General features: G+C 42.7%; 1 pseudogene; it reads right to left on the bottom strand.

Annotated features, from left to right (window-relative positions):
- Positions 1-4,807: 4,807 nt before the first annotated feature.
- LOC116543078 lies at positions 4,808-7,919 on the bottom strand (annotated as a pseudogene).
- Between the last annotated feature and the right edge of the window lie 10,827 nt (positions 7,920-18,746).

Genomic DNA, 18,746 nt, shown 5'->3' on the forward strand with positions numbered 1-18,746 from the left:
AGCTTAACACTTGGAAATTAATTATTGTAATACACCCTATCAATAGAATAAAAACCAAAAGCCACATGCTCATATTAATAGACACAGAAAAAGCACTTGACAAAATCCAACACTCTTTTTTGATGACCAATCACAATAAGATATCTCTTAGCAACTACCATGATGGCTATAATCAAAAAGATAATAAGCTTTGGTGAGGATGTGGAGAAATTAGAACTCTCATACATTTCTGGTGGAAATGTAAAAATGATGCAGTCACTTGGAAAACAGTGTGGCAGTTTCTCTAAAAAGCTAAACGTAGAGTAACCATTTGACCAGCAATTCTGCTACTTGGTATATACCCAAGAGAAATGAAAATGTATGTCTATATGAAAACTTGTACATGAATATTTATAGCAGCATTATTCATAAAGAAAAAGATGGAAACCCAAATATTTATGAACTATGAATGGATAAACAAAACATGATATATCCATAAAATGAAATATTATTTGGCCACAAAAAGAAATGAAGTCCTGATACATGCTACCACACTGATGAAACTTGAAAACAGCATGGGAGGTAAACAGTCACAAAAGACTGCATATTACATGACCCATTTATACGAAATGTTCACAATAAGCAAAATGTAGGGACAGAAAATAGATTGGTGGTTGCTTAGAGCCAAGAGTATGGGAGACTTGGGGAGTGATGAGTAAAGCATATGGGAGTCTCTTTTTGAGGTGATGAAAATGTTTGCAGTGGATTATGGTGATGGTCGCACAGCTCCGTGAAAGTACTAAAAATCACTTAATTGTACATTTTACATTGATGAATTGTCCAGTATGTAAATGATATCTCAATAAAACAGCCACAGAACGAAGAGTGAGGACGAGTGAGGCAGGATGAGGAAGGTTAGGAGGCCATACTGACTTACTGACTTTTTCCTCTGGGTGAAGCCCAGTGGGCTCTGCATCCCTTGCACCCTCTTATATCAGCACCTGACTCTTTTGCAAGATAAACAGTCCTAGAGGACACCAGCCAGCTGCCAGATGGTTACAAGTTCCTGATAGCAAGTACATCCTGGGAAAGAGACTTATTCATAATGTCGCTTCCACAGTACCCAGCCAATCAGCATCCAAAACACAAGAACCTGTTAGCTGCAAATTCCTGCCTTGGCGGGCACTGAGGATTTCTCCAGGGTCCCACCTGCGCAGCTAGGCTCACGATTTAGCTTATAATGACCTTTTCTTCATCTTAATAGTAAAAAAAGCACACCCCAGGTGGAGATTTTATGTGGTAGTGATACATGTGTTAGGTGTTAGAGCATGCAGATGCCGAGCGCATGCGTCAACTGCAGGTCTGCCTTTGCATACTCGACCTCACCAGTATTTGTGAATAGGTACGAACAGTTCCCATAAAAGGAATTCATCTTTAAGCCCTGGCTGCTGTCTCTCCCTTTGAGCAGCCCATTCAGCCTCTCAGAGGGTACTTTCGCTTTACAATAAACTTCTTTGCCTACTCTTACTTTGGAGTCACTCTCAAATTCTTTTTTGTGGTGAGGTCAAGAACCTAAACCTACCCACCGACCACAGGAGGAAGAGGCAGCTGTCATGGTAGCAAATAGCAGCAGCAGCTACTGAAGGCAGACAGAAAATAATCACAGGTGAAAGCCTAACCTGTACTAAGCTGTGTTTCAGAGAGTGTGGTCTAAATCTCAGCTGTCCAGTAGATCTCTGTGATGTCAATAGGGTCACCACTAGCTATACATGTCTCTTAATCACCTGAAATATGTCTAGAGAGACTGAGGAACTCAATTTTCAAATCTCTTTTATGTGTTTGCATTATGGGTTGTTCTGGTTCTAAGGAAACAAATTTTTCACCAAAGAAATTCCTGATTTGTACATGTTCATGCATTATGAGAAAGATTCTTAAGCTAACTAGACTTAGCTAGTGCACTAGTTAACCCAGACTTGCCAAGGCCTTCACAGAGAGAACGTGATATGAGCATGATGCAGAAACAGCCTCGAAAAACAGGCCAGCCTCTTGGACACCCAGCTAGGAAGGAAGAGGTGTTTTATTACTGCCAGGAGCCAGGCCACAATTCTTTGTCTAACAGCCAAGCGCATTTCACAAAGAGAAGCTCTGCCTTTACATAGGCTTACACTCTAGATATTACACGTGAAAGGGTCTTGGGTTTACAGCCTTAGAAATTACATGTGAAAGGGTCTTGGGTTTACAGCCTTAGAAATTACATGTGAAAGGGTCTTGGGTTTACAGTCTTAGAAATTACATGTGAAAGGGTCTTGGTCGATGGAGGAGTGGGGTAGGGGATTGATCCTGTTTAAGTAAAAACAATGCCTTCCGGAGAGATTCCCCACACCATGCTTGCCATCTATAGAAAGGCGATTTGGGAGGCACCAGTCGGCCAGCCTTTTCTTCCCTTGAAATGCAGTGTGGAAGTCAAGGGGGAGGTGATCTTAGATGCTTGGGTCCCCTTCCTCAATCAAAATAAGACATTTTCAAGAGGCTCTTGAATCTTAGGATGTAAAAATGCCCAGTGTCCGGTGGTTGCCTATGACATCCGGAACCACTGTTCTACCTGCATCCATTCCCATGTCCCTTTTCCATGCTGCTTGAAGGAAATTCCCCCTACCCACTCCTGCCATCAGGACAGGAAGTCAGACTCTGATCCAACAACACCCTTGGTCAAATCACTCTTACGGAGATAGGTCTCTGTTGTCAAATCTCACTTCCCACCTTTAGGAAGAGAACAAGTTGTAACATATGAATGCTGGTTATAAGCAAGTTGACAGCTATTTTTAAACTAATTAAGAGCACTTCAATTAAAAAAAAAAAAGGTTTGTATGAATTTGTGAAATCTTTAACGCTAGCCAATCCATGGGATACCAGATGTGTTAACTAATTACATCCCCCACACAGCTAACAAAATGGTGCAGAAATGCAAATGGGAATAGTTGGGATAGACTGTTTCCCAAGGGAATTAGAGAACACAGCTGGAAATTCTTTCAAATTCAGTATAGCTCCTATTTTGATGGTTTCTAGAAGTTACAAAGAACAGTAGTGAATAAGGTAAAGAATCTCAGCCTCCCCAAAGTGCAAAAAAGTTGAACAAATTATGCCAAAACACAAAATGCTGTAGATATGTGGCCCTTTAGGAAAACCTTTCCCCAGCAGAAATGAAGTATGAAATTTGCCTAAATGCATCTAGCTGAAAAGTTATAGATTGTAATGACATGTACGGGATTTTAAATAGTTGAAGGAATTCTGCCGTCTGGAAACTGAAACATCCAATAGTTTCCTTCTTGGAAAAGGAGATTTTTCAAATGAGAACACATTTTTTCAAATTAATTTAGTTATTACAACATTCATCAAAGGTATATATATTTCAAAACAATGTGAATATACTTAACATCTATAACTGTAAACTTCAAAATGGTTAATATGATACAAATAAAGGTATATATTACCCTAATTAGCATAAAATTAAAAAATTTAAACTGTGTATAGACAACTAAGTCATTAATAGAACCGTGAAAAGTGTTCCTGTTTTCTAATATTAAATTACATCTCTCTCTAAGAAGCTTTTGGACCAGAAAAAGGAAAAATGCAAATGTTAGTTTAATAACATGGGGTTCCTACTGTTGAATTACAAGGAAGAAAGAAATGTAAATCATCATGAAGCCACCAATTAGCAGTCAGATGATGGCTTTACAAAACACCCCTCTGTGTTAAAAATTTAGGTAAAATGTAAAGGATTTCAATATTACTAAAAATAAATACAGAAGAATTATATAAAAATCCAGCTGATGCACACTCAATAAATTATAGATTTTAGCACAATAGATAGGTATGTATTTTCTCTCTGATTTTATCACAGTGTGAGATATAACATAACATTTTAGTTTACATATAATTTTGGAATTATTATCTTATCTCAAGCTTAATTAAATAGAATATCTCAAGTTCCTTCTACTTGCCATGTAGGTTAGCAGTGCTAACACCATGTATTTAAGACTAGAAATGTAAACCTATGTATTTATTTGATGACAGCTGTAACAACTGATGTCTTTAAATAAAACACTGCTAATTAGTTGAGCCAATAGAATCACTTCACCTTTGCTGTGTGGGTTTTAAAAGAGCTTTATTTCTAATAATAATAGTGATTATATTTTCTTCAATGTCAAATTAAAATACATTTTCTAAGAAGCCTAATTGACTTGAGACCTTTAACTAAAGGTAATTAGGGAATGATTTAAGTGGAAGCAATTAGGGAATAATCTTTATGTATCTGGAAATTTTCCAAAGAAAATGTTTCAAACTATAAACAAAGAGAAAGAAAGTACATGCTCATGGTTTTGGCTTTGTCTTTTTGCCTATAGAAACATACATCATAATACTTAAACAAAGATGGCAAAAGTAGATCCAATATGCTTGATAAGATTAGTTCTGTTTATAAAATTCAAATTTCAAAGAGTTGAGCAGTGTTGTCATTTTAACATTGTTGGGTGTGACATGCCTACATGCGCATGTCTAAATGCACTTAGATGCATCTGTTCCCCTAAGCAGGGTCTAGGATGAAGGTCTGCATCCAGGGCTTTTTTGGGAAGTGGTCCTAGGGAGCAGGAGTGAGGGGTGGGAGGAGCGACTCAGAGGAAAGTAGAAAGCCAGCCCAAGGAGATGGGTCATCAAGGCAGCCACAGCCAGGGCAGTTGCTGCTCAAACTTTCAGGACCTTTGGAAGAGGTTCCTGAAATGCATCACAGGTGGCAGGGGAGGCATTTTTCAATTTACTTCATCCCAGTCACTCAGGGGTAACCACAGTGGCCATCCCGGGCAAGGCATCGAGCAGTCCAAGGATGCAGGATGTGGCGGTAGCCTATCGGAGCCTGCTGGGAGGGGTGGCCACTGAAGAGGCTCAGGCCCTGCACTGGCATTAGCCAGCAGTGTATGGCGGCGCCAGCAGGGCCCTCACACAGGTGTGTGATATGAATGAAGGAGGAGGCCTGGGCACGCCCACTGTGTCTTGGTCAGCATCTTACATGATTCTCCTCTGTGAGGCACTATTTGTCATTTTCTTTTTTAGAGCAATTTGGGGCCTATGGAAAAACTGATTGGAAAGTACAGAATTCCCACATATCTCTCTCTGCCCAGGCTCCCTGCTCACAGTTCCCTATTATTTACATCTTGCATTAGTGCGTTATGTTTGTTATAACTGACAAAACAATTCTGATATGATCTAGTGTTCTATACAAATGATGATATCTAACATAACATATTGCTTCAAACAGCTGGGAGGAAAATATTGAACACTCCCAATGCAAAGAAGTGCTGAAATGTTTCAGATGTTGGATGCGCTAACTACCCTGATCTGATCACTGCACATTATATTTAGGGGAACATCACTACGTACCACATCAATTATTTGTCATATTCGTATAATTATTATTTATCAATTAAAAAATAGAATTAAATTATATTTCAAAAAGATTTTCAACACCAAGAAAAAAATTTAAAGTTTAAAAAGTTACCAATAAATAAAATAGAAATACCAGAAAAAGATACAGCATTATCATTAACTAAAGGCTTAGTCTATATTAGGCTTCACTCTTTGAATTGTACATTTGGTGGGTTTTGACAAATATATCGTGACATGTGTCCATTATTATTGTATCACAGGAAATAGTTTCACTGCCTTAAAAGTTCCCTTCCTCTGGTTTTTAGTTTGCTTTCTGTTGCTCTTTCCAAGATCTAGCCCCAAATTCACGACCTGACACATTTTTCTCAATCTCCACCATCTTTGATTTTTCCATAATGGCCCCTTGGTGGCACCTAGATCAATGCACATGCCTGTTGCTGGGGAGAATGCACATGCTAGAAAGACAAGAATCAGCCGGGTGTAGTGGCTCACATCTGTAATCCCAGCACTTTGGGAGGCCGAGGTGGGTGGATCACGTGAGGCCAAGAGTTTGAGACCAGCCTGTCCAACACTGGCAACACCCTGTCTCTACTAAAAATACAAAAATTAGCCAGTCATCATGGTGCCTATCTGCAATCCCAGCACTTTGGAGGCCGAGACGGGCAAATTCCATGAGGCCAAGGCTTTGAGACCAGCCTGGTAAAAATGGCAACACCCTATCTCCACTAAAAATAAAAAATTAGATGAGTGTGATCGTGCACATCTGTAATCCCAGCTATTCAGGAGGCTGGGGCACAAAAATTGCTTGAACCGGGAGGCAGAGGTTGCAGTGAGCTGAGATGGCACCACTGCACTCCAGCCTGGGTGACAGAGTGAGACTCCATCTCAAAAAAAAAAAAAAAAAAAAAAGACAAGAATCAGCATCTGGGTGCAAAAACATTGGAGAGAAAATTTTATTACATTTTTATCTATATAGTTAACTGTGTCACCGGCAAGGAGCATAACCCTAGAATATCTGTAAAGGTGTGGGAAAGGCATCAGTGAGCATGCTGGGTCCAGACGAATTGGACTTCGGACACTTAAGGAATATGTCCTCCGGTGTTTTCAGAGCGGTGGAGCCCTCTCGTGCTGCAAAGCACTTCATTATCTTCTTGCAAAGACAGTCATGCAGCTTTGACACCTGGAGAATACCTTCAACCCGTGCCAAGCTCTTGTGGCTATCAGGCGAGCTACTGAGTCATTTAAAAATGTTCCTATCCAGCTCTATATGTGCATTTCCCAAACTTGGAAAATGTAAAACAGAGGGACAGAACTGTCGAAACCAAACTGGCTAATCCAGTGGGTGGAATTGGAATGTCTTTGTCTTCTCATTCATCTTTCATACTCATGAAAATTCATTCCCCTGCACAAGAAAAACACTGAATCCTTATGAAGCAGCTCCTGGCAGGCCTGTGCCTCTCAATGCCATATCCACACAAAGGGACTCCACTTGGGGTGACCATACACTCTCATTTTCTCAGGGCAGCCCTGTTTTTGTTTTTGCTTTTTTAAAGGCTTGTTTATTTTAATGGCTGATCTATGTAATCACGGAGGCTAGGGTGTACAGATAAAGGGGGAGCTTTTATTTCTTGGTCTCTTTCTTCTTGGACAAAGTCTTTTTTTTTTTCGGAGACAGAGTCTTGCTCTGTCGCCCAGGTTAGAGTACAATGGCGCTATCTCAGCTCACTGCAACCTCCCTCCGCTTCCTGGGTTCAAGCAATTTAGAGTACCTGGGATTACAGGTGCCTGCCACCGCACCTGGCTAATTTTTGTATTTTTAGTACAGACAGGGTTTCACCATCTTGGCCAGGCTGATCTTGAACTCCTAACCTTGTGATCCACCCGCCTCAGCCTGCCAACGTGCTGGGATTGCAGGCGTGAGCCACTGTGCCCCGCCAACAAAATCTTGATGATCCCCTCCTTCTTGGCCTGGAGGCAACTTCACTTGCTGCTTCTTTGGTCTTAGACCTGCAGCCCTCAGCCTGGGCAGCCAGGAGCTCCTTGCTGGCCTTGCCTGCCTTCAGCTTGTGGGTGTGTTCAAAGAGAATCTGCTTGCTTTTGAACACATTCCCCTTCACCTTCAGGTACAGGCTGTGATACATGTGGCATTAGATCTTCTTAGATTGACATTATCTTCCGAGCAGCTGACACAGAATCCTCATTCTCCTCATCCAAGTGACCTTCTCTGGCATTCGGGCATTGGCTGTATGCTTTTACTAACCTGTGCCCATGTGCCTGCTCTTCCAGCAGGCCAAGGTGCTTTTCTGGCATGGAGCCAGGGAATCAACAGTCACAGGCTTGTTTATGATCAGCCCAGCTTCAATCGGCTTCTGGATCTGCTGATGGGAGTTGGCCTCATTGGGGTCCAGCCCGATCTTCTTGCTACAGTGGAGGGCACTTGTGGTGAGCCTCTTCTGAAGCCTGAGCATCCTCATGGCTTCGGCTACAGCAGCAACAAAAGACAGTGCTGGTTTACACTTTGATCCCAATGTACCAATTCATACTCGCCCTCTCCCCTTCCCTCATTCTGAAGTATTCCAGTTGGATGATAAATTATATGGTCATTCTAAATTGTCACATTCTGATATTTCCACTTTTGTAAAACAAAACAAAACAAAACAAAAAACCAGACTGCATTGTTCAGTATTTTCATCAGCCAATCATCACTTGCTTGTACCTGACTCCACTGAAGGCCGGAGACATGAAGGAAAAACACATGATGAAGAAAAGCAGCATTTAAATCCCAGTGGAAGGGCTCTTGTTCTGTGTCTTCCTCATCAGACACTGCAGCCACTTCACAGTAGAACCTGCGGTGCCCCAATTTATATGAAATAATTTGATTTGGGGATCCAAATTGATTTTGTATTCCAAAAGGAACACTTCTGAAGGGCACCACCTGCAGGGTTTTTTGTTTATTTTTGTTTGGAGTCAGGTTCTTTCTCTGCCACCCAGGTTGGAGTGCAACGGTGAGACCATAGCTCACTACAGCCTCCAATTCCTAGGCTCAAGTGATCCTCCAGCCTCAGCCTTCTATCTCAGACTACAAATATTCAGCCATGCGCAGCCATGCCCAGCTAATTTTTAAATTTTTTTGTAGGGATAGAATCTTGCTATGTTGCTTGGGCTGTGCTCAAACTCCTGGCCTCAAGTGACCCTCCTACCTTGGCCTCCCAAGTAGCTGGGACTGCAGGCATGAGCCACCATTCCCAGCTTTCAGGTTCTTTAAAAGCAAAATTTTTCAAGATGATTTCAGTCACGATGCAAGCATATGATTTACCAAGATCATCCAGAACAGAACTGTTTTAGGTTATAAACAACTTAGCAGAAGAGACACACAAGTTGTTATTCATTTAGGGATATTTCTGTTCTACATATTCTATCTGTTCCTATTACCATGATGCTCCATGATTTATACTCAATTTTAGTTCTGACCATATATGTGTTGCCTCAAATTGGGATGCCCATCTATAGATAAATATTTATAAACATTGGCCATTAAGTTTCAGTACTACACTTTGTACCCAATATTGGGATCCTGGCATAGGACATTTCATTGGCAATTTCAGCAAAGATATGTATTTTTAAAGGATGACTCTTCAAATTTTCAACGGGACACAGTACAAGTCTTTGTGTATAACTACAGAATCAAACAGTTATATTTTACTTTTTATGGCTCTGGCCTTGACAGTCATACAACTAGAGACGATTAAGGTTCAGAATTCTGCCTGCGTCCTGCAGCTAATACAAGGTAGAACCAGGATTTGATTCAGTTCTGTCTGGCTCCCAAATCCACCATCCACGAGCCAAACATTCCTTCTATTCTTTTTTGTAGAGCATGATTTTTAATTTTTAATTGACAAATAATAATTGTACATATTCATGGGATACACTGTGATGCTTTTATATATGTAATGTATAGTGATCAGGTCAGGGTAATTAGCATATCCATCATCTCAAACATTTATCATTTCTTTGTATTGAGAATGTTCACTTTCTTCCTCTGAGCTATTTGAAACTATGTATTGTTGAGGATGTAATTTTTAATGCCTTTGCCATCCTGGTCCCTCTGCTCAAGATGTACTTGAGTAACCTCTGACTGCTGAAGTGCAGAGCCCAGGACTGGCAGGGCTGCTCCACGGGTGTCTCCTGCAGAGTGCACCAGACCCCTGCTCTGCCCACCCCATGCAGCCTGAGATCATGGGTTGTTTCCGCAGGCCCATCTATCCCACCACGAGCTTCCCACCACTTTGTAGCTTCCAAGTGTTTTCTGGCTGTGCAGCTGCTGTGAAGCCATTTCTTCCTCATCCTGCACTCTCTCATGCTTTTGATCCACCTGCAGTCTTAGCACCCCTGCTAAGCTTTGTCTTAGTCGCTTAGCCCAGCACGCCAACTCTCGAGATCTTGTGGGCGCTTCATTCCACCATCAGTCACCCCTGTCAATTTCGCCAACACATCTGTGGTAAGGCATTGTCCGTTCATTCATTGTTGAACTCATCTTTCCTAAACTCTGCTATGAGCCAGCACTATTCTAGTCCCGGGGAGACACAGCAGTGAGCAAGGCAAAGGCCCTGCCTCCGTGGAGCACACATGCCATTGCAGGAGACAAATAATGAACAGATAAATGAGTGGTTAAGGTGCTGTACAGGACCGAGCACAGAAAGTCAACACCAAGACAAAAGTATGCCAAATTGCAGGGTCTTTATTGCCGGTGGCCACGGAGGACTCGCGTCTCTCCAACCCTTGGCCCCGAAAGGAGGGTGTCAAGACCGCTTTATACCTGTAAAAATCACCTTAGGGCGTGAGGGAGAGGGGCGGGGGTCGTGAGGGAGAGGGGCGGGGGTAGCGGTGAGAGGGTTCCGGACATTCCAGTGGATTCCTGGGCGAAGATGGGGTGAGGGGCTCCAGACATTCCGAGGGCCAGGGGCCCTTTTTGACATTCTGGTTGTTACTTAAGTGATTCACGAAAGTCAAGATTAGCATTTGTTCACACATTGTCTGGGTAGGGTGGCGATTATAGTCCTTAATTGCTCATTCGTATTTGGGTTATAGAGAGCAGTTTAAACAGAAAGCTGAGGTATGGTTGAGGTATGCAGTTTTATGGGGCTTTTTGCCATGTCACAAAGGTAATGCCAGGCACCGGTGAAACTCATGAAGAAAAATAAGGTGTGCTATGGGGTTGGAGGGATGTTCTATTTAACAGGGTGGACAAAGGCAGTGAGGATCGAGCAGAATCTTGAGTTAAATAAAGGAACCAGCAATGTAATGGCCAGGGGGAAGAGCCCTCCCGCTAGGGGAACACAGAATGACTGAAGTGCCCTGCGGCAGAAACATGCTGGGCAGTGAGGGAGGAGGGGCCGCTCCACTGAGGACGGAATTTGGATTGTATTCTGAGTGAGGGCTGAGAGCAGATACGTCACATAGTGAGACTAATTTTGGGGGGCATATGGTGAAACACACATAAAATTTGCAACTTCAACCATTTTTTTCAGTGTATGCAGCATTAAGTACCAGCACACTGCTGTCAGCTGCCGCCACCATGATCTCCAGAACTTTTTCATCTTCCCAAATGAAAACTGTTTTCATTACACACCAACTCCCACTCGCCCTTCCCCTGTCCCTGGGAACCCCTGTTCTGCTTTCTGTCTCTATGGATTTGACTACTCTGGTGCCGAATATTAGTGGAACTATACGGTGTTGTCCTTTAGTGTGTGGCTTACTCCACTTAGCACAATGTTCTAGAGATGTAGCCACGTTGTAGCTTTTGTCAGGATTTCCTTCCTTTTTAACACTGAGTACTATTCCATTGTCTGGACAGACCACATTTTGTACATCCATTCATCCATTGATGGGCACCTGTGTTGCTTCCACCTTTTGGCTATTATGGATAATGATGCTGTGAACATGGGTGTGCAAAGGTCTCTTTGAGACTCTGCTTTCAGTTCTTCGGGGTATATTCCCAGTAGTGGAACTGCTGGATTATATGGTAATTCTATGTTTAATTTTTTGAGGAACCACCATACTGCTTTTCACAGGAGCTGCACCATTCGGCATTCTCACCAGCAGTGCATAAGGGTTCCGGCTTCTCCACATGCGCAACAATGCAGGCTATTTCTGTCTTTTGGATAGTAGGCATCCTCATGATATGTGAAGGTGTGAGGTGATATCTGATTTTGATGTGCATTTCCATAACGGTTAGTTACATTAAGCATCTTTTAATATGTTTGTCAGTCATTTGAATGTCTTTGGAGAAATGTCTATTCAAATCCTTTGCCCATTTTTTTAAACGGAATTGTTTGTTTTGTGTTTTTGAGTTGTAAGAAGTCTTTATATACACTAAATACTAACCCCTTATCAGATATATGATTTGCAAATATGTTCTCCCATCCCACGAGTCGTCTTGTTGAGTTTGTTCTGTTGATTATGTACTTCGATGCAGGGAAGATTTAAATTTTGATGTAGGAAAGTTTATTTGGTCTCATGTGCCTTGACTTTCAGATCATCCAGAAGTCATTGCCAAGCAGTATCATAAAGACATTATTTTGCTCTATGTTTTCTTATAAAAGTTTTATCATTTTAGACCTTATATTTTGGTCTTTGATCTATTTTGAATAATTTTTTGTGTGTGGTACGAGAGTTCAATTCATTCTTTTGCATGTGGATTTCCATTTTCCCAGCACCAATTCTTGAAAAGACCTTCCTTCCCCACTGAATGGTCTTGGCACTCTTGTCGGATATTATCTGACCATCTACACAAGTGTTCATTTCTGGGCTCTCTATTCTATTCTGCTGGTCTTTATGACACCACCACGTTGTTTTGATTGCTGTGGCTTTGTAGTAAGGATTGAAATTAGGAAATGTGAGACCTCGAAGTTTGTTCCTCTTTTTTGAGATTGTTTTGGCTATTTAGGGTTCATTGAGATTCTATATGAATTTTAGAATAGATTTTTATTTCTGACAAAAACATTGTTGGAATTTCAGTAGAGATTGCATTAAGTCTGTAGATGGTTGTGGATAGTATGACATCTTAGCAATCTTTCATCTTCCAATTCATAAACACAGGATGTCTTTCCATCTTTGTGTGTGTCTTCTTTATGTCTTTCAACAATATTTTATAGTTTTTAGTGTACAAGCCATTTGTGTCCTTCGTTTTATTCCTAAATATTCTTTTCTTTTTGATACAGTTACAAATAGGATAGTTGTCTTAATTTCCTTTTTGGATTGTTCATTGTTGGCATATAGAAATAGACTGATCTTTGTGTGTTGATTTTGTAGCCTGCAACTTGCTAAATTCATTTACTGGTTCTAACAGGTTTTTGTGGTTGTCGTTGAATCTTCAGGGTTTTCTACATATAAGATAATGTCACCTGTAAACAGGGATAAACTTACTTCCCTTCTTCTTATTTGGATTCCTTTTATTTTTTTTCCTAATTGCTGTGGGTACAATTTCCAGTAGCGTGTTGAAGAGAAGCCGCAAGAGTGACTGCTTGTCTCATTCCTGATCTTAGGGGATCTGGCTGACAGTTTAGAGGCTGTTTCTGGCTGCCTGTGGAGAACAGCTGGAAAGTGGCAGGGTTGAGGGGCCCGTACAGGTGAGGGACAATGGGGCCTGGGCCGGGGTGGTGGTGGTGGAGTGAGCAGAGGCCAGCTTTGGAATTTATTCTGGATAAAATAAGGTGTGCTGATGAAATAGATGTAAAGTATTAAAGTTCTTCCTCTCCGAGGTAGGCTTTCAAGCTTACATTGTCAACTGGGGAAAAGTTCTCTTCTTATTAAGTCCCCTCATAGTGAAGCTGCTCTTCCTCAGCGCTACTCATTTTAATGGTTGAAAATAGGATGAGAATACCAACAGAACTAAATAAGGTCTGTGTATGGGAGAGGGGGTATGCCATCTCCCTAGCACCCCTTCCTTGAACACAGGTTAGCTCAGTCTCCCATTCAGAGTTTGATAGCAGCTGATGGAGGTGTGCGGGAGGGAGGTTTCCTGCCTTAGCAGCACTGGCCCGATGGGAGAAGAGGGGCTTCCTTGGCAGTGACAGGGAGGACAGGCTGCTTCAGCACAGGCTGCATCTCCCCAGCTACCATGCAGCTGAGCAAGAACAACACAGGTGGGCTTAGTCTGCTGCCCACTGGTCAAAATGCAGAGTCCACTTCTCTAGTCACAGGCAAGCTGGAACCGACAGATTGCACCCGGCACTGAGGGGAGAGGATCAGAACTGCTTTTGGATGTGGATGAGAGGAGATTACAGGACCAAGAAGGACAGGGTCACTGCTCTAATCTAAGGGAAGCCACAGACCTGCCAGCCTGGGGTCCACGCGGTTGAAACACAGAGCCCCCCTGGCCTTTGCAAGTTGCTTCAACTTCCTAGGCTGCTGTTTCTTGATCTTCTAGATAGGCTTGACAGCAGAGACAGCACAGCACGGTACTGTGGGGTGCCCCTGAGGCACAGAGTGGTTGAGGCCATGACTTCTGCAGCCTGACCACCTGGCTTTGAATCGCAGCTCTGCCACCAACCAGCTGTGATCAGGGAAGGTTACTGAAGCTCACGATGCCTCTGTTTCCTCATCTGTAAAATGGGGATGGTGATAATAACACTATTTGCTTTATATGTAAGATTTGGGAGAGAAGAAGAAGGAAAGTGTGAGTAATTGTTTAGTGGGTACGGAGTCTGAGTTTTATAAGAGTTCTGGAGACGGATGGCGACAGTTGCACAGCAGTGGGAACGTCCTGAAGACCATGAAACTGTACACTTGACATGGTTAAGACGGTAAATACTGCCTTATGTGTAGTTTGCCACAATTTTAATTTGAAAACTTAAAACAGGATTTGGAGGTTGGGGGAAGAATGAGCTCATTTCTGTACATGCCTGGAAGAATGCCTGGTGCTCCAAGATACAAAGAGGACTGGCTGTTTGTATCATTAGCTGGGTGACATTTTGGCAACTTGCTTGAAGTTACTGCAAGAATTAGAAATAAAGTAGGCAGAACAGTTTGACTCGGTGTACACTTCTACTCTTAATAAATGGTAATAACTGTTACTAGCTTGGAAGCTATTGGGGAATGGAGTTGGCTATGCTGCTAGAAACATGTGCTACTGGTAGGAAAAAATGTTGGTGCTCTCCCCCACCCCTCTCATTTGGGGAGTGGGAACCTGAAACCCTGCAACAATAGAAAGGAGAAGGGAATAGAAAAGTTGTCAGTATCTCTGGCTAGAAAATCACTGACCAAGTTTTATAGAGGGTAGCTCATGCATTCTTGAAGCTCAGGTCTGGATGTAATAACATGCATATATCATGGTGTGGTCATAGCCAGGACACACTCACAGCAAGGCTTTCAATGTGGCTGCCCTTCCCTGAGCCTGCCCCTTGGTCTAGGATACACAGATTGAACCTTCCCCCAGCGTGTAGACCAAAGTTGATATTTGTAAAGTGCTTTGAGATTTTCCTAAACAGGTGGAGCCTCCTTAAATAAAAGGTCTCCAAGGGCGCAGGAGTGGAAGGGGCAGGCCTTGGAGGGCTTAGGCGTCCAGGGGCAGTGCGCATGCTCGGGAGGGCAGCCAATGCCATCTGCCCACCGCTAGGTGTCTTCTCAGCGCCTCTGGGGGGCCTCCTTTCTCGGATGTGCAAAGCAACTTAGTTGGGATGCAACACAAAAGTACGTCTAGAATAGTTGGCACCTGGAGTGGATAACTTTTAACGCACTCCCTATACAACAAAATTATTTTAATAATGATAGTCACGCAATTAGTAGTCACCATTTTCTTGGATCAGTCTCTAGTTTCTTCACTTTTTAAAAATTGGCCTGATGAACAATCTCTAGTTTCAAAACGCAATTTAAAGAAAGAGTACATTTTAAATTTAATATTATTCAAATTTAGGAACACATCACATATGAACTAAATTTGCACTTTGCCGGTAAAAAAATTGATCTCATGGTTCTCTTAGTTTTAAAGTTTAAACACCAATTTAAAAGTTTTTATCACATAAAATGACAAAAGTAGAAAAAATAACTCAAGATCTACCCCTTTCATCATTACAAGCACGGTTATCATGGTTTGTTCTGAATTTACTATTTAAACATAGGGGTTGGAGACAGCTATAGCTCCGGTGCAAACTCCAGGCTGGCGCTGTGTGTGAATAAATGGGAACAAAATGCATGTGGCTATGTCCACTGGGGAGACGCTTCTGTACCACAGGGAGTTCTCTGAATTAATTTCAGATAGAATAAAATTATTAATAGTAAGTCAAAATGTATCAAATTGAAGCTTTCGTACATATTGCTAAAATGCAATCATATCTGCCGAAATTATTTGGAACTTTGAACAACAAAAGATTTTCTTTTGCAGAACAGTATTTTATCACCGGCAGTATTTAGAGTTGCTAGCACACAGTGATATCACAAGCGAACTGACTTTTAGCCAGCTGTGTTATTGCAACAGGTGGCCCCTGCAGCTCTGTCTCATGTATGCAGCTGGTTTAAGGCTGGGGCCACATCTTGGTTTAAACTAAGTCTTGAAGTTGAGTGTCTTTATTTTAGGTGTAGGACTTCTCAAGGGTGAAGAGGAAAGCAAATGGGAAGTCTGCCAAGTCTTTTTCTGACATCAATGCTTAGGGTTTTGAGAGCATGCTTTACAAAAGGGGTGTTTGGGGAGTGGGGGATCTGGACAACAGCTTTTCCAAGTTTCCGGCTAGTGTTTGGCACCCTCTAGTGGACAATTTGAAAAGACACTGATCCGATACTGTTATAAAAAATGAATAGTAGCCTACGTCGTTTATTAAGTACCATGCTCTGAGCTAAGCCCTTTGTGTGCAATATGTAATCCTTACAAATACCTATACATTAGGAATATGAGTTCGGCATTACTAATTATAGAATTAGCTCAGAGAGGCCAAGTAAATTGACCACAGCCACACAGCAAGGGGTGGAGCTGCTAGTCTTGTCTCACTCCAGAGACATGTGGAGTGAGCATACTGGGCACAAGTAGTCTGACATTTCAAGCTCCTAACCACCGTGGACACACTACCAGTTCCACACCTCAGAGCCTGGGGGCTTGAGGAGTGCCCCAAACCGTACTTCCAGAACAATAGTTGCTTGCAAAATTCTGATAGTAATATCTAAAAGTAATTTTTCTTATTTTTTCTTTAAAGGTTGTGATTTGCTCTCAAAAGTAAACCACTGTGGCTTGGTTTGTCATATTTCCTTCTTAGATTCATGTCCCCTTTGTGTCTTATATTCTGGTCAGGCCACCGCAATCAATGGCCTGCAATATAACTTCCAGACTTTAGAGCACAATGTCAATCTCCTTTGTCTGTGACACTCCAGAGATCTTAGCATCAAAGCGAGCTCGTTCTGGGAGTGCTTCGGGAGTTATCCGATTTAGTGATTTGTCAACATGGAGCTCTTGAAAATCATCGAAGAAAGTTGTGGGTGCCATGATGATTGGAAGGCACTAATGATGTGTCGTGGGTGGGGACACTGGCTCCTGCAATGCCCAGGACAGGTCACACAGGAGAAGCTGACCCAGGACTGGTAAGACTTTCCAGTGTCCTGCCAGACATCCTCAGACAGAGTGCGCACTTCAACCAGTGGGGGATTTCAAGCTCAGAGATGCATTTATTGTGATATGTCATTACTGTCACATCCCATGTCATAACAGGGAATCACTTCCTCCCTGCACTCAAAATAAATCCTGTCTGATTTGCCAGAATACCCAACTTCCTAATTTTCCTCCGTGATCTATAATATAGATCATATGCCTACTCAAATTAAGGAGTCTTCTTCTTTGCCCAATCTATGAAAATCCAGTCGGCTCTGTTAGCAGCACTAACAGTCAAATAGGGGCAGTGGTTTGTTCTCTGCTTTTTATATACTGTGAACACCCCAACTTCTCCATAAAGGCTTTCCTGATTAGCAGTGAGATCCTCATTCTCTCCCACATACTTCACCAGGGCCTGTGGATGCCCTCAGCTCCTGCTTCTCAAGCTTCCATGGGCGTGAGAATCCACTGCGGACTCTGTGAAGATGCAGGCTTGGGGTGTCTACAAGTCCCTGGGTGATGCTGAAGCTACTGGGATGGAGACCACATTCAAAAAGCAAAACTCTGAGACTAAACCAATGGTTCCCGAACCAGGTTCCTCATCACAGGAACCTGGCAATTTTAGAAAAACAGCCTCCCAAGCCCCACACAAGACCCATCCCATCGGAATCTCTGAAACCAGAGCCCAGGAATGGGATTTCTAGAAGCACTCCAGCCAATTCTGGAGGAACTCTCCCAAACACCAGCCTCTGACCTAACCCTTAGGTGCACTGCAAGGCGTTATAATACCTTAATTTGAAATTCGCCCCAAGAAGTAAGCACCTTTCAGACTGTTGCTAACCTAGACTCATCGTGACATGTTTTTATGCCTAGGCCAGACTCCAGGAACTGTGCTTTCTCCATTACAGGACCAAGGCAGATGGACAGATGGTCCACGACAATCTTGTGATGCTGATGTCTTATATACATATACTTATGCATCTCCTAAGATGATCGTAGTAGTTTCCAGAAACCCAAATTAAGACATTTTACTGCAACAAGATTTACAAACTAGGGCTTTGATGTCTATTTTACGAGAAGTTCCTATTTGCATAATTAGGAGTGTCCTGCACTTCCTTGGGTAGCGTGTGTCAGTCAACAGCTGCAAGTCATTCTGGCTCCTTGCCCAATCGAAGGGAGAGCACTGCTTAAAACAGTCTCTGCCCCACCTATCAGACAGTGTGATAGAAGGCGAGAGAGAGACTAACAGCAGAGGCGAATCCCCAAATTAGATACCCTTCCAAGCTACAAAAACACTTTAACAATTTTTCCAGAAGATCACAGCAGAGCACCACAGAGTTGAGCTGAGCCACCTGCAGGCACAGTTTCTCCAATGTGACCAAGAAACGACATCTGGCTCCCTGATGGAAGATGCACATGGGCTGCAGAGAACACTCTGGAGATGCCTCTGGTAGGAATAAGAAGTTCCAGAAGGGCCAGGCGCGGTGGCTCAAGCCTGTAAACCCAGCACTTTGGGAGGCCGAGGCGGGTGGATCACGAGGTCAAGAGATCAAGACCATCCTGGTCAATATGGTGAAACCCCGTCTCTACTAAAACTACAAAAAATTAGCTGGGCATGGTGGCGCGTGCCTGTAATCCCAGCTACTCAGGAGGCTGAGACAGGAGAATTGCCTGAACCCAGGAGGCGGAGGTTGCGGTGAGCCGAGATCGCGCCATTGCACTCCAGCCTGGGTAACAAGAGCGAAACTCCGTCTCC

The sequence above is a fragment of the Sapajus apella genome, unplaced genomic scaffold (assembly GCF_009761245.1).
Source record: "Sapajus apella isolate SASKATOON/1434 unplaced genomic scaffold, GSC_monkey_1.0 scaffold180, whole genome shotgun sequence".
NCBI lineage: Eukaryota > Metazoa > Chordata > Mammalia > Primates > Cebidae > Sapajus > Sapajus apella.